The sequence below is a fragment of the Callospermophilus lateralis genome, chromosome 3, assembly GCF_048772815.1.
Source record: "Callospermophilus lateralis isolate mCalLat2 chromosome 3, mCalLat2.hap1, whole genome shotgun sequence".
NCBI classification, from domain to species: domain Eukaryota; kingdom Metazoa; phylum Chordata; class Mammalia; order Rodentia; family Sciuridae; genus Callospermophilus; species Callospermophilus lateralis.
This window is the reverse complement of record NC_135307.1, coordinates 62664311-62679614: the sequence shown is the minus strand read 5'-3', so window position 1 is coordinate 62679614 and position 15304 is coordinate 62664311. Positions and strand designations below refer to the sequence as shown.

Below are 15304 nucleotides of genomic sequence, written 5' to 3'. Positions count from 1 at the left end.
ATTTTTTTTTTTGAGAGAGAGAGGGAGAGAGAATTTTAATATTTATTTTTTTAGTTTTCAGCGGACACAACATCTTTGTTTGTATGTGGTGCTGAGGATCGAACCCAGGCCACACGCATGCCAGGCGAGCGCGCTGCCGCTTGAGCCACATCCCCAGCCCCTCCCCAGCCCTCTATTTTTATTTCTTATTTTGTGGCAGGGTTTGCCAAGTTTCTTAGAGCCTTGCTAAGTTGCTGAGACGAACTTGAAATTGCAATCCTCTTGCCCCAGCCTCCTGAGCCAATGGGATTACAGGCAAGCACTGCTGCAACAGACCTGAGTTATTATTTTTAAAGACTGAAAAAATATTCCACCACCATGATGTATGAAAATGGCTTGTTAAAGCCTCCGGCTTAGGGTAGTTAAACATGAAAGCACTTTTTCCCGTTTTGCTCTGATTGATACCACACAGAATATTTCCAAGCATGTCTTTATTTCTGTTGGTCAATTTCTATCAGCCTCAATCCTGGGGATGGAATTATTAGACTAAAAGGTATGTAAATTTCATAGCTTGGTTGTATCAAGAACCATAGTGTTATCCAAAGGCTGTCCCAAACTGCAACTTTTTAGAAATAAGCACATTCCTATATCTACAATGCATGAAGGAAGTAGGGAAGAGAAAGAGAGAGAGAGAGAGAGAAAGAGAGAGGGGGGGTCTGGGGTTGTAATTCAGTGGTAGAGCACTTGCCTTGCACGTGTGAAGCACTGAGTTTGATTCTCAGCACCACATAAAAATAAATCACAAAATAAAGGTATTGTGTCCATCTACAACTAGAAAAAATTTTTTTAAAAGAAAGAAAGCTCGACCATCCATTCTATCAGAATCTTATCCTTCTTAAATTGTTTCTCAGATACATTGTTTTGACTGGAAGATGTCACCTTCTCTGGGCCTCCGAGTTAAGCATTCTAGAGATCCTTTTTCTTACATCTTAGCTCAAAGTCCTACCTCCCCTCCAATCCTCCCCATACCCCTAGTACACCCTGATGCCAGCAGCTGGTAAGGGCTGCCCTATGTGCCCCACACATTCAATTCCCTGCTCCACTCCTCAACCGCCCTCCGTTTCCCAGCCCCTGAAGCCCGTTCTGCTCAGTGGTCCCACAACTCTCCAGTGAAGCTTCTACTCGGCACAGAAGCAGCCAGAGGGTTTCTTGACCTATGAGCCTCCAAAGACACCCTAGCAGTGTGACATCTAGGGGATCTCCTGTTAACCTGAGTCTGCCAGGACTTCCAGGATTCCCATTGCCTGGGCTTGTCTAAGGAGGCAGATGGAGTCTGTGCCAACAAAACACAGCTGCAGGCAGACCCCCAGAGGAAAGCCACTCAGCCTCGTGACAATGGGGAGGTGCTCACAGAGCCCAGGGCCAACCCAAACCCCCACTGTCACACTGCCTGGATGGGAGCTGGAACCCAGACAACAGTCACAGTCAGAATCTGGCTCAATGGAACTAAAGGATCAGAGGTCACTAAGGTGGGCCTGGGAGGGGTGTCAGAGCAAGGAAGGATGCAGAGAGTTGAAAAGACCCCTCTCCACAGGAAACAGAGCCGGCACAGATGTTTGTGTTCAGTGGCGGGAGAGGGCCCAAAGCGCAGCACAAGCTGCGGGGTACAGTGGGCAGGGTGGGCTGTCTTTGCCAGGCAGAAGCCCAGGATGAATGAAACTCATCAGGACAGTCCTGCTATCGCTGCAAATTACTTTAAAGCAGCCTTGCAGATGCCAACAGGCCCATCTGCTCCAAAGCCTAAGGCAAGTGCCAATCAGGAAAGCAGTAATAGACTTCCTTCCCTTTCTTTACTTACCTTCCTAATAATAGAGATTTGAGGCCCAGAAGAAGTACCTGATTCCAATTCGAGGGTAGCTAGCAAATTTCTGGCCTATGTCACAAGGAAACAAAGCTTCATCTGAATATCCTGGGGGAGAGTGAAGAGGAGTAAGGGAGTTTGTTTAGCTGAACTATTCCCTTTCAGACTCAAGCAATGATATGCCTCCACAGAACTCTCTAGATTTATCTAAAAATTAACTGAAGTGCTTGCTAGAAATGCAGATTCCTGGGCTCTGATTGGAGCATTTGGTTCGTAGGTCTAGATGAGGCCCAGGTGGCCCAAAAACCACCCTTTAAGGAATACAGCCCAGGAGCAAAACTTGGATAACAGAGGGTAGACACATGCATGGGAACCAGCACATCTACAGGGAAGTTGTGGTCACCTGAAAGAAGGGACCATTTAATACAGGCTGAGGTGGGAGCAGGCCCTTTCATTGTGTAACCTGCCTCCAGTCCTTGCGCAGTTCCTTCACCAGCCTCAGCTAGAAGTCACTGTGCCCCAGAGGCTGCCTCTTGCCTCCCGATCACTGTGAATCTTCACTGGACCTGCCAATGTGGCTCACTGTGGTGGTTTTCTGGGTAGGGAAGGGCAAAGAGGGTATAGTGTCGGACAGACCAGACAGAACAAATCAATCCCAGCCCGTCCACATGGCCACAAGCTGGAGGCACGAGAGGCCCCAGTGGGAGCTCTTTACTCCAACAACATGAACAGCAGCTGAGGACATTCCAGTGGCTTTCCCTTCGCCGCCCCCGAGGAAACATGCCCAAACCAAGATTCTCTCTGGCAAATCCCCTGGTTCCAAAGTTCCGACCATCCTCAACCCTTGGAAGTCGGAAAACAGTTCCAGACTGTGGGTCAGATAGGCTGGCCACGGGACACAGGGATGGGGAGGCAGAGGCAGCCCTAGGGTTTGGATGCAGGAGTGTTCAGAGGTGATATGATCAGGTTGTGAGCTGTAGAGTCATCAGTGGATTCATCCAATGGATGGGTTACTGCGTCCAGTGGTGATTGTAGGCAGGTGGGGCGCGGCTGGAGGAGGTGGGTCACTGGGGGTGTGCCACTGGGAGTTTTATCTTGGCTCCCCAGCTCCTCTCCCCACCCCATCCCACCCCCCCTCTGCTTCCTGGCTGCCACAAGGTGAACCACTTTCTCCCCTCGGGCCCAAAGCAAAAGAATTGTCCAACCATGGACTGAACCTCTGAAACTGTGCATCAAAATAAACTTTTCTCCCTCTAAGTTGCTCTTGTCAGGTATTTTGGTCACAGTGATAAAAAGCAGACTAACAGAGACATCAAGCACCCTCTGGGGCATGTCCAGTTCCACACGGGGTTCAGAGGTCCGGGGAAGGCTAGAATGTCAACATTTAAGCCTTCGTCTTTCCTCCCCCCAAGGGACCTTCAGCTGTGGTCCCATCCAACTCCACACAGCGGCGTGAGTGGCAGGACGGGGCCTTCTGGGCATCAGCTCCTATGCAATGCTCAAGACTGGGCCACGCAGGTGTGTGACTGCTGTCTGCACAGCACCAAGAGCACCCACACAGTCACCCATTTTGGCCCCAAGGCCACCTAAGAAGTTTCTGGTCAGTTTTTAAAGCGCCTAAGGCCTGAGGACAAGTAATTCCATGAACAGACCACCTTTTTCTTCCTGTTCTAACTTCTGGGAAATTTAGCCAGACACATAATGGCTCTGGTGACAGTGGAGCCACTCAGTAATGGAAGTGACACTCAGGGGTAGGAGTGGGGGGTCAAGAGTTCAGCAAGGCATCTAGCCAACACGGAAGGGGTAACCCCCTTCCCTGGAGCTTCCTTCTAAAGATCAGGGAGTACAAGAACACAGGTACCCAAACCACAGGATGGTTAACTCAGAGAAGAGGGGAAGTGAGACCCAGGCCAGAAGCAGCGGGCTGGGGTTCTTGTCTGTGACTTCTCCCACTCCCCTCAGCTGCACCGAACACTGTGACTCTGCAGAGCCTCCGAGACAGGAACTTGGGAATGTGGTCAGGAACCGGATCCCGACAAAAATGGGCCAAAATGGGCCCACACAGATTCTACTTACTGATTGCTTCTCCCCTGAAGCTCCTCAGCTGGGCGCCTCTACCTACCCCTCGCTCTAGCCACCGAAGAAGCTGCTAAGGTGACAACAGGTGACACTGACTTAACATTTTCCTCCCAAACACTTAAAATTCTGAGTTTCCCAAACCATGTTTTATGTAGTCAGCACTAAATTAAAATGCTAACAGGGCCTTTAGAGACTCAGAAACATAAGCCCAGGACCACAGAGGTCAGATGGTTTGGGATGAAGGAAAATCAGCTCCCTCCAATAGGGGAGCACCTAGGCACAGTCGCTAACAGGGGACTGTCCCAAGCTCAAGAGGTCAGAAGGGGCCACGAGTTCACAGTGGCAGCACACCAAACCTTATACCTCTGTGTGGCAGAAATTCTGGTAGTCATTGTTTTCTTCTTTATAATTTACCGTGGTTTCTATACTTTTCAAAATAAGTATTAAAATATTCCCTTTTAATTAGGAAAAAACAGGTACATATTGCTGATGGTGCATGAAGCTGATCAGTCTGTTAAAAGCAACTGATTAATATGTAAAAGAACTCAGAAACGATCCTCCCTTCCAGGACTATTAACCCAGCCTCTGGGTAGTATCTGAAATGTGGGAAAATGTCCACGTGAAGGGAATATTTCAAGGCATTTTCTATGACGGCTCAAAGTGGGAAAACAAAAATATGCACTCAACAGGGAAATGATAAGGAAAGTATGCCACCTGCCCTGGCCTGAGGCAGCAGGTAAAGGAGATGGGCCAGCCCAACTGACCACGTGGTTTCCTTCCTCGAGAGCCTCCCTGATCTGTGGCAAAGGGTCCAAGGCCAGGAGCACCTCGCAGGCGCACAGAACAGCTCCCACCCCTCTGGTGCTTCCAGAAGGCACCTTAGCCTGACAGTCCCAGCTTGTGTCAATGGCCAGCCGGATGAGGCACCGGGAAGTGCTAGGAGCATCAGCTCCAAGGACCTGTGCCTCTCTGAGGTCAGAAACAGCAGAGCTGGTTTCACGGCTTCAGTCCCCCCAGAAACACCTTCAGACAAGAGATTTACAGCAGGCCTTTGGGTTTTACTGGGAGTCGTCTTAAGGACCAAGAATATAGAAAAGGTTTCTATGTACTCCATGAAAAACGGACACCATCATCCCATGCACTGCTCTTCTGAAAGCGGTCCAGCCTTCAGCATTTAGTGCTATCAGAAGTATGTCCTTCCCATGAAATGGTATATACTTCCTCTTATTAGGAATAAGCACTGCTTATTTCCAATTTCCCTTTTTGTTTTGGTGGCCAGGAAGCTCAGAAGCAGGGTCAGTACTGACTTACAAAAGCTAACCACTTTTAATATCAGGCTAAATGAAGGCAAACACAGAAAGATAGATACTACATGATCTCACTCATGTGAAATCTAAAATGAACTGAGTGTACAGAAACAGTGGAGCCATAGTTATCAGGACTGGGGTGAAGGAAACAGGTGATGTCAGTCAGAGGGAACAAATATTCAGTTACCAGATGAAGAAGCTCAGGGACCTAACACAGCATGGCGACCCTGGTTAATGATCCTGGTCGGTTTAGTTGGGGTTTGCTAAGAGTTCTCAGTATCCTTATCTCTCTCACACAATGATGACTATGTGCGGTGAGGGATGTGTTCATTAACTTGTCTGTGGTCATCATTTCACAATGTACACGTCTATCAGATCATCACACTATACACCTTAAATATATACGATCTTCAACTGTCAATTATACCTCAAGAAAAGCTGAGGGGAAACCAGGTGAGGTGGCACACACTTAATCATCCCAGAGACTCAGAAGGCTGAGGCAGGAGAATCCCAAGTTCTAAGCCAGCCACAGCAACTTAACAAGACCCTGAAATAAAAATAACTTCAAATAAAAAATAGGGCTGGGGTTGTGGCTCAGTGGTAGAGCACTTGCCTAGCATGCTCGAGGCACTGGGTTCGATCCCCAGCACCACATTAAAAAATAAATAAAAATAAATAAATGAATAAGCAAAATAAAGACATTGTGTCCATCCACAACTAAAAATCTAAAAATAAATAAATAAAAATAAAAAGGGCTGGGTATCCCGTTCAGTGGTAGAACACCCCTGGGTTCAATCCCCAGTACTGAAGGGGGAAAAAAAAGGAAAAACGAAAAAGCTGAGAGGAGAAAGCTTTGTTTTTTTTTAAACTAACCTCTTTTACCAGTTTCCTGAGCCCTCTGACAAAGCTCTAGTTCTTCTAACTGGAAGACTCAGCTGTACACAGCCCTATCATGTGTCCACCTCAACTTTTGGGGCAAAGAGGCAGGAAAGGTACAAATACATATATATTCATGAAACACTCTTCCTTTCCCCAGGAAAGGCGCATAAATGCACTGTAGCTATATAAGAAAAAAAATTTTTTTTGATAAAATGCCAAGAGGGGAAATAAAAAAGCCAAGCTCCATTTTATATGCACTATGATCACCACTATCAAAATCCTGCAGGCACGAACGTACAAGCACAAATAGGTTTCTGCAAATATAAAGGGTTTTGTTTAGGTGAAGGGGTTAGACAGTCCCTTTCCCTCTGAAGTCCTTTATCTTCTCAGAAGGAAGGGGAGGCCATGGGGGTGAAGCCAGCAAGGGAGCTGCTGCTGGCCTTTCCTAAGTCATCTCAAGGGCTGCTACTGGGGTGGAGGAGGGGACCCCATTTGGATCCTTAGAGGACGGCTCCCAGTGGCATTTCTGAGGGCCCTGGGGAAGGTACCTGGTGCCCTGAGTCACACACATTGTTCAAGACTCCTGCAGTCAGTCCCCTGTCCTGACTTGTTCTGCTGAGCACTCAACTGGGCAGGCACACAGGGGATGGGGTGCTGAGAGAGAAGCCATGGGCCACGATCCCAACCTCCAGGTGCCTGGGACTTTGTCACCCAATTGGCTGCTCCTCAGCCTTCCTGGGTCAGGTCAAATGCTGAAAGCTCACCTCTTCCACCTCCAGGGACCATCCCCATCTGCCCAACAGACTCTCCTACGGCCAGCGCTTCTCCTTCCCAGCCCTCGGCACCCCTGAAATCACCCCCTCAGCAGCTAGCTAACCAGCCCCAGACTCTGAGCCCAGGTCCAGCACAGCTGCGGGTGGTGCCGGTCCCCACTGGCTGAGGGACTAGAACAGTGGATGGCTCCCAGAATGGCCAGGAGCCATCTTTACTGGCTGGTGAAAACAGCCTACATCCAGGCCAGGGCCATGCTGGGGGATCCGAGAAGTGGTACAGGCAGGGTCGGCCGCTCAGATTCCCCCCTAGCCTTGGAGGGCTGGCAGAACAGGCAGGGCTGGCTCACCACCTTGCAGGTGGGATGAGCTCACTCCCTTCCAGGGCATCCTTGGAAATGGAAACCCACAGTAGAGATGGTTCCCATGGCAACAGGCCAGCACCTCCTCCACAGCCTTCCCTGGAGCACCATTTGCAGATGCCCACGGTCACTCAACCCACCCTCTCTGGCCTGAATCCTCAGAACACAGAAGAGAGAGGCCTTCACAACAGGCAGCAGAGGCCACCCTCCCAGACTCCAGTACCCTGAGTCTACTCAGGCACCTTCACATGCCACTCCCGCCCTCCCGGATCATTCCTCCTTTAGAGAGTTCACTATGAGAAATTCTATTCTGAGCTAGACTCCTTCTCCACACGGCTTCCAACAAGTCCTACTTCTCCCACTTGGGCCCACCCAGTGCAGCCCCTCTTCCAAATGACATCCTAGGTCCTTCTCTAAGCAGCCAGCTTCCAACAAGTAGCCTCTGCACACTTCCCACCCTTCCCCACCCAACACACAGGCTTCTGCACATGGATGACACTAGTCTGCAATCCTCTCCACATGTGGGTGCAGGTCAGATGGCCATGTGCTGAGCAGCTCTCAGGACAAGCCCATGCTATTGCCCTGAAGATGGCCAGAGCTTGTCCCTCCACTGACTCAGCCACTCAGCAGGCATCGTCACCCACCCCCAGGCATCTTTCACTCCAGCTGCGTCCGCCCACTCCCTCACACTCATCTCCCGCCTTTCTCCTGCCTATGGTCATACTCTTTGCCAGGCCCATCTCCCTGCACCCTTCGCCACCACCCCCTTTGCCTGACTCACTCTTACGTTTTCCGATTTTTTACTTTGCTGTGCTGGGGATCCAACCCAGGGCCTCATGCATGCTAGCAAGCACCCTGCCACTGAGTGCACCCAGCACTCCAGATCTGACTTTTCACTCACAGTTATCACCTCCTCCAGAAGTCATACCTGCCTCTTCCAGGCTGGATTGGGGTCTACCTCTCTGTGCTCCCTTCTATACTGGCTGTGACCTCTTTGTACAAGATAGGAAAAGTGACAATCCTGGGTCCCTCACCCACTGGCCTGCTCAGAAGCACACAGATAAAGCACTGGCTGTTACCTGGAAGGAACTGGTCTATAATGGGCTGCAAAAGCCTCAATGGTCCATAAGATTATAATGGAGTTCAAATATTCCTATCGCCTCGTGACTCATAGGCACTTAGCTTGTGTAAGCATACTTTCTGAGGCTCACACAACCATGCAATCACCTGACAATGCAGTTTTTAGACCAATCCCCCATCGTTAAGTGATATGTGACTATCTGTTACATCTGGGTGGCAAGATGTGACTATCTGTTACATCTGGGTGGCAAGCACACGGGTGTCCGTTTTACTCTTCTCTGTACTTTTGCACATCTCATGTGGAGGATCTATGGCTGGCTGTGTAGTACTTCTGATCCCAATGTGCCGTTTGAGAATCTCATGTGCCCTGCTGAACTCGCCCCTCAGACACTCTCCGGCCACCCCGGGGCTGGAGCTCAATACTACAGCTGAGCACCTGCACGCGCCTGGCAGAGCATGAGGGTAGGCTTTATTCACACCATAACATCACTCCATCTCCCCTTATGCTTTTTCACTTGAGAAACTCCCAGCAGAGCATCCTAGCACACTGATCTCAATGTCCATAAAACAACCCAGATGGTTCTACACTACAGGCAGGTCCTGTTGCTAACTGCTGAAGCTGGGTTAACAGGCACACAACACTAGTCTCTCTGTGCCTGTGGGTGAATTTTCCATAATAAATTTTTAAAATTCTTCCTGCCATGCACCGTGGATAAGGAAGGAAATAAGAGTCAAACACTCCATGAAATGATACCTTTATTAAACTCTAAAGTACTTGCTGGCTGGGTGTGTGATGATGCACGCCTGTGATCCCAGCAACTCGAGAGGCTGAAGCAGAAGGACCACAGTTTGAGACCAGCCTCAGCAAATAAGCAAGGCCCTGTCTCAGAATAAAAAAATAAAAAGGGTGAGGGATGTGGCTCAGTGGTAAAGCACCTCTGGGTTCAATCCTCAGTGCCGCCCCCCCGCCCCGCAAAAAATACTAGGTGACGGGACTTTTTCAGTTCCACTGCAACCTGATGGGACCACCTTCATCTAGGCAGCACACGACTGTACCATGACCCACCAGGTTCCCGCAGCTCCTGTAAAACACGTCCAGGTGACAACGGACACTGAAACTTGACTTGAAAAGAAGGAATCCCAAAGGCAAGGCCAGATTCAAGAGACAGACTGAGTCTGGCTCCTGGCAATCAGAGCATCTCAGCACTCCTAAGCAATGGCCCAGCCCCCACGTAATGGGTCAGAGGGGCCCACAGCCTGGGAAATGCTTTCCACCTGGCCTCTTCCCAGTAGAGACTGGTAATGCACAGGGAGACTGGTAACGCGTGTTCCTGGCATTCTTCGGGGACACGCTCCTGCTCCCCCAGCCCAGGATGCTGCAGCCAGGCTGGGAAGTGCACTGTTGCCGTCTTTGGTTTTGCTATGCATTACTTCTCAAGGTTTTGGTTCCCAGTTAACTGGGCAATGCCCGCTCCCTTGTTGTGGGGAGAAAGCAAGATAACTGTGGGCAACAGCCAGCCGGCACAGGAACTTGACTTGAAAGAGGGGCAACTCAACCAGCTGTTTCAGAGGGTGCAGGCCTGGATCACCTCGACACAGCCAGGAAAGTGCCCAAGAACAGCAGCCATCAAAGGCTGGGCCAGCACTGAGCTCTCGGGAGGACAAAAAGGCTGCCCCTGCCCAGAGCAAGGCGCAGCACAGTCTCACTCTCAAGATCACTCTTGGATGTGGCTGATGCTGGGGTGACACTTGGGGGTGGAGGGAGAACAGGACAGACATGAGAAGAAAGGAATTGGGCAAAGAGAAGCCTGGAGAGGTGGCTAAAAGCCCCCATCTGGCCCTGAGCCACGGCCCCGCCACTGCTTAACACAGCACCAGGAATTCAGTCTCCATGACCAGAGAGGGCCACTTCCTGCTTCCTCAGGAATGTGCTGGAACGTGCAAGTCAGAAGAGAAGTATTTGGAGCTCAGCGAGTGGGGAGACTCAGCTCCGTCTCTAATGAGGGGCTTCTCTGCTCACCACCAGCAAGGATGGCCTGGCGGAAAGGAAGGAGCCAGGGCAGTGGTCAGCAATATGGGCTCTGGCCACTCAGTCCTGGGGCCCACGTCTAGTTCCCACCAAGATCTGTGCAAGGAGGGGCAAATTATTTAATCTCTCTAAGCCTCGGGTGTTTGGTGTTTTTTGCTATTGTTTTTTGGTTTTTGGGTTTTTTTGTTTTTTTTTTTTTTGATGGGGGACTGCTAGGGATTGAACCCAGGGGTGCTCAACCACTAAGTCACATCCCAGTCCTTTTTTATATTTTATTTAGAGACAGGGTCTCACTGAGTTGCTGAGGCTGACTAACTCTCATTCCTCCTGCCTCAACCTCCCGAGTCGCCTGCACCACCACACCCGGCTGCCTCAGGTGCTTTTGCAGAGCAAAAGTAAAAATACCAAAGTAGTTTTTGTTTTTTTTGTTTTGTTTTGTTTTAAGATGACTATGATGATTTACTGACAGAATGTAGAGCTGGACTCTGCACATAGGAGTAAATGTGGGCTGTAGTTACCAGGACCATAGCCATCACTGCAGCCTGTCCCCAGGAGTCGGTGCTGGAGGGTTGGTGAATAAAGGTCCACCCACCTGTCCATCACTACCTCCAACAGGTAAAATTCACCTGAAATGGAGGAACCTGCAAGGGTGACTTCAAAAGGTGGTTTGTATATACTCAAAATAAAGAATCCTTAGAAATCCAGCCCCACAAGGAAAGAACTCAGGGTGTCCTTGGACAAATCTTGTCAGACTGCCATTATGGACCTCAGTCTCTTCCTGTAAATACGGGGAGGGTTCGATGACAGTGTAGGCTTGACTATTCTATGATATAATTTCTTCAAACTGATGCAGGGGAGAGAAGAGTCAGAGCTGGGTCCTGAAAGTGAAGGACGGGCAGCCTATTGCCATCAGTCCCTTGGGCAAATTCCAGGCTGAAAGTCCTACTCCCAACCCACCGAGCCCACAGGGCAGACAGCCACCCTCACACCAGGCCTGTGCGTCAGGCAAACAGACACAAAAGATGAATTATGAACAGTCAGTCCACCTTGCAAGGAGGTAGAGATGTTTCTCCCACTCCTCTTGAGCCACCTACCCTGGACGAGACCTGGACACCAGGCTGGGGGCGGGGCCAAAGCACCCTCCCCAGCCCCTCCTCCCCTCTCCAGGCACCTGGCTTCCCACTCAGAGCCACACCCTAAGCAGGCATTTTTAGAGTCAGAGCAAAGCGAGGCCCTGGACCCAGAGCACAGGCTTCTAGCCTGCCCAGAAGGGAAGCTCAGTCACCTGCCCTGCCACACCCTCCCCAGAGGGTGGGGACAAATTCCTGAAAGCTGAAGACACAGAAGGCTCCTAAAACTGAAAGACTGTTTGCCAAATAGCTAGCCCTAATGGCCAACTCAGAAGCCTGGAGGTCAACCTCAAGGACACCTGAAGAAATAACTGATTCTGCTGAGTGTCCACCCAAGAGGTCAGAAACACAGAACACTGGCACTGCCCTGAGCCTAGGGATAGTTTCCAACCGCCCTCCTCCAATCCAGCCCCTCGCTTTACAGGTGGAGCCCAGCATCACAGGGCCACAGTGGGCACTAATGCAACCCCTGAGGCCCTGGTCCAAACCACTAGCATCCTCTTGTTCCCAGGAGACTGGATGGGATTCTACCAAACAGTTCTCTGGCTTAATAGTTCAAAAAGGACCTTTCCACACCTACCCCCTCTCCCAAATGCCACCTCCAAAGTCCCAACAGAAAGAGAGGAGGCCAGTGAACCAAGGTCCTGTAAGACCCCACCTCCTGGGAGCAGGAGGCACCACAGTGCTGTGCAGATCCACACCCCAGGATGTGGTTGCTAAGACAGCTGCTGTCCCCTACTCAGGAGGGAATCCTGGTCCCCGGCCAAGAGACTGGAAGGAGAAGGAAAACTGAAGGTCTTACTTCCTTGAGGTCCCCAAACCCACAAAGAGGATCAGAAACTCCCTAAGATTTTCTGAATCAGAGGCCCTGGCAGCAGGCAATGACCCCACCCTCCAGGGAGGAAGGGGCAGCTGTAGAGGGACATGCCGGCATGTCTAGCACCTCAGGAGAGGAATGTGAAGTGGGCAGCTGGCCAAGAGGAAAACCACAGCTGGTCTTTCTATAACAGGGGTGGGAGGCCAGTGCCCCCACCCCACCCCACAATTAGACACCAGAGGAGGGGCACTGAGCAGCATCCAAGGCGCTCACCCCATCCCCACCATGAGGCCAGCTTCCCTGGCCTGTGGCCTCCTCCTGACTCCAGGGCACACTTGATTCCAGGTCCCTGCCCTGGGCCCAGGAATCAACCCCACTACCAGAGCAGTCCTTGATGACTGAGGTCATCACCAATAGCATCTGCCAGACATATCCTGCTGGACTGTAGCTGCCCACACTCCCAGCCAGAAGCACCTACTCTGTGCAAGCTCTTGCCTGCTTGCTCTTCAGGGAGCTGGGATGAGGTGGTCAGGGAGACTCCTGAGAAGTCACACTTTCCAAGGGCCCCCAGGAGACCCTACAGGCCCACCTTCCATCATCCAAGAAGCCTTGAATCAGTGAGGATCAGCAGCATCAGCTTCAATGTCCTTAGCCAAAAGTCGAACAGCATTGCCCAAGAGAGTGCACTGAAGGCCACCAGCAGGCTGCCAGCACACTGTCCTCTCCAGCTTTCCAGTCCCTCCTGTAGCCCAAAAGGCTAACTGAGCAAGGCAGGAAGAAGTGGCCTAGAGTCAGGGAAGGGGAAAAGGAGGCGAGAGCCAGGAGACCAGGCAGGGACAAGGACGACATTGCTGTGACACCACTGGCTATCCGTGGAGCCTGGAAAAAAGGGGGTCACCATGACTACCCACCTCTGCCCTCTTCCCGGCTTCATATCCAGAGCACAAATGCTTGTCTTGCAGACTAAACTGGCTTCCAAACACTGCAAGATGCCACTGAGAGACACGAACTATAAATTCATTTAGAAGCACTCCCAAGTTCACAGTCACTGCTTATCTGCTTCAGGGAGATGTAATGAAAGAATAACTGCTACCCTGGGAAGAGGGAAAAATGGCAAGGTGGCGCCTGTCTCTAAGAACCTGTCAAAGCCCCAGAAACAGTCACAGACAAAGGAGCAGGTACCCACAGGGCAAAGGAGCCAGATGCCAAAAACACACCTGGCAGGAAAGAAAACAAGAAATGGAGACTGACTTCTGCCCTCCCTCATCAAACCCCAGCAAGCCTTTGAACTCTGACAGAAGCACTGGCAGCAGGAAGCCACAAGGGCAGAGAGCCAGGTTCCAGTTCCACCTGCCACCTGCAAGAAGCTGAGTGACCCAGACAAGCCCTCCAGGCCTTAGCAGTCTCGGCCATGAAACAGGGATGCGGCACTCCCACCAGGGACATCTCAACAGTTCAGGCAAAAAGCACAACACACAGAGCCATGATCAGGTGTGACACCGCTGACCTGACGCCTTCTTTTCCTTTTGTGGTACCGGGGTTTGAACCCAGGGGGCTTCACCATTGAGCTGCGTCCCCAGACCTTTGCGTTTTTTTATTTTGAGACAGAGTCTCACTGTGTTGTTTAGGGACTCACTAAGTTGCTGAGGCTGGGCTTTGAACTTGCGATTCTCCTGGCTCAGCCTCCAGAATTGCTGGGATTACAGGCATGTAGGCCACACTGAGCCTGGCCTACTTATCTAAAGTTTTAAAACAGGCACAAACATATAGCCAGCCAGATAGAGGCAGGAACCATGTAAAAATGTAGGCTTAAGAACAAAACATGGACATGGGACAGTGGAGGGCTCCAGCAAAAGACAGGAAGGGAATTCAGGAAGAGAAGGCTGGGGCCTCAACTCTGTAATGTACTCTTTCCTTAAAAATTCTGAAGGCAACATGATCTTTGTGAACTAGATTCAAGATCAGAAAGATACAGAAATACCTGCAGTAATCACCTGAACCTTTCAGTTCTTCAGAAACACCTGCAGTGCCCACCAGCCATCTCATTCAGGCCCCATGGATGACTATCTGCAAGACACACCACAGCACCAGGGTGTTTCAAGTCAGGGGCAGAGGTGGGACAGGGGAGGATCGGATGCTCAGTGCCCTATTTCCAGACAGTCCCCTGGGCCAGCAAGGTAGGCCTCAACTGGGCCTTCTCCTGAACCTGTGGCTTCTGAAAAGGGGATGGGGCAGGTTCCCCATCTGAGCACCCTGGGGAACTAGTGTGGCCTCACTGTCTGGGCCAAGCAGCCTCACTCAGGGAGTGCTAGATGGATCCATCAAACTTAGACCCCAATGAGGCATTACTTAATTTAAAGCAAAAAAAACAAAACTACATATGGTCAACCTCTGAATTTACTGTTGCTTAACCTTAATAAAGAAGAAGCTAGGCAAAGTGGTGCACAACTCTAATACCAGCTACTTAGAAGGCTAAGGCAGGAAGATTACAAGTTTGAGGCCAGTCTCAGCAACCCAGGGAGGACCTATATTCCCAGCACAGCAAAAAAGAAAAAAAAGAAAGAAAAGAAAGAAAGAAAGAAAGAAAAGAAAAAATAAGAAAAAAAGAAGAAAATGTGTGGGAATATAGCTCAGTGGTAGAGTGCTTGCCCAGCATGCACAAGTCTCTGGGTTCAACCCCTAGCACTGTAAAACAAATGAAAACAACAGAAAAATAGAAACACATCCTTCAGGGCTTCACACATGCAGAGACACTTTCAAACAGTCCTGGCCACCAGTAACCTCGACCAAGGGCAGGAAACCAGGGGTCTGGCCCCATTTCCCTGCCTCCAGGAAAACACGATTCATGAGCCTCCGCCTCCTCCACTTCCCAGCCCCCAGGGCTAAGTCTGGAAAAGCACTTTGGGTTCCTGGAAAGAAAGGCCCTTCCGAAATATCGGGAACTGGACTGGAAAGTGCCATTATGTACTATCTGGAGGATGTCTGCTAGGTTTGAAGGGAGCCACTCCTCT

The 15304-nt window shown here is 50.5% G+C and overlaps 1 protein-coding gene and 1 non-coding gene across 4 annotated transcripts in view; one reads left to right on the top strand and one right to left on the bottom strand.

The window, feature by feature from the left end:
* Actn1 (actinin alpha 1) overlaps positions 1–15304 on the bottom strand; it is a 93944-nt gene that overhangs the window by 66471 nt on the left and 12169 nt on the right. The gene's annotated exons all lie outside the window — the stretch shown is intronic.
* Positions 5809–5881, top strand: Trnaa-agc (transfer RNA alanine (anticodon AGC)). Its single transcript has one exon. It is a non-coding gene; the product is annotated as a tRNA-Ala (tRNA).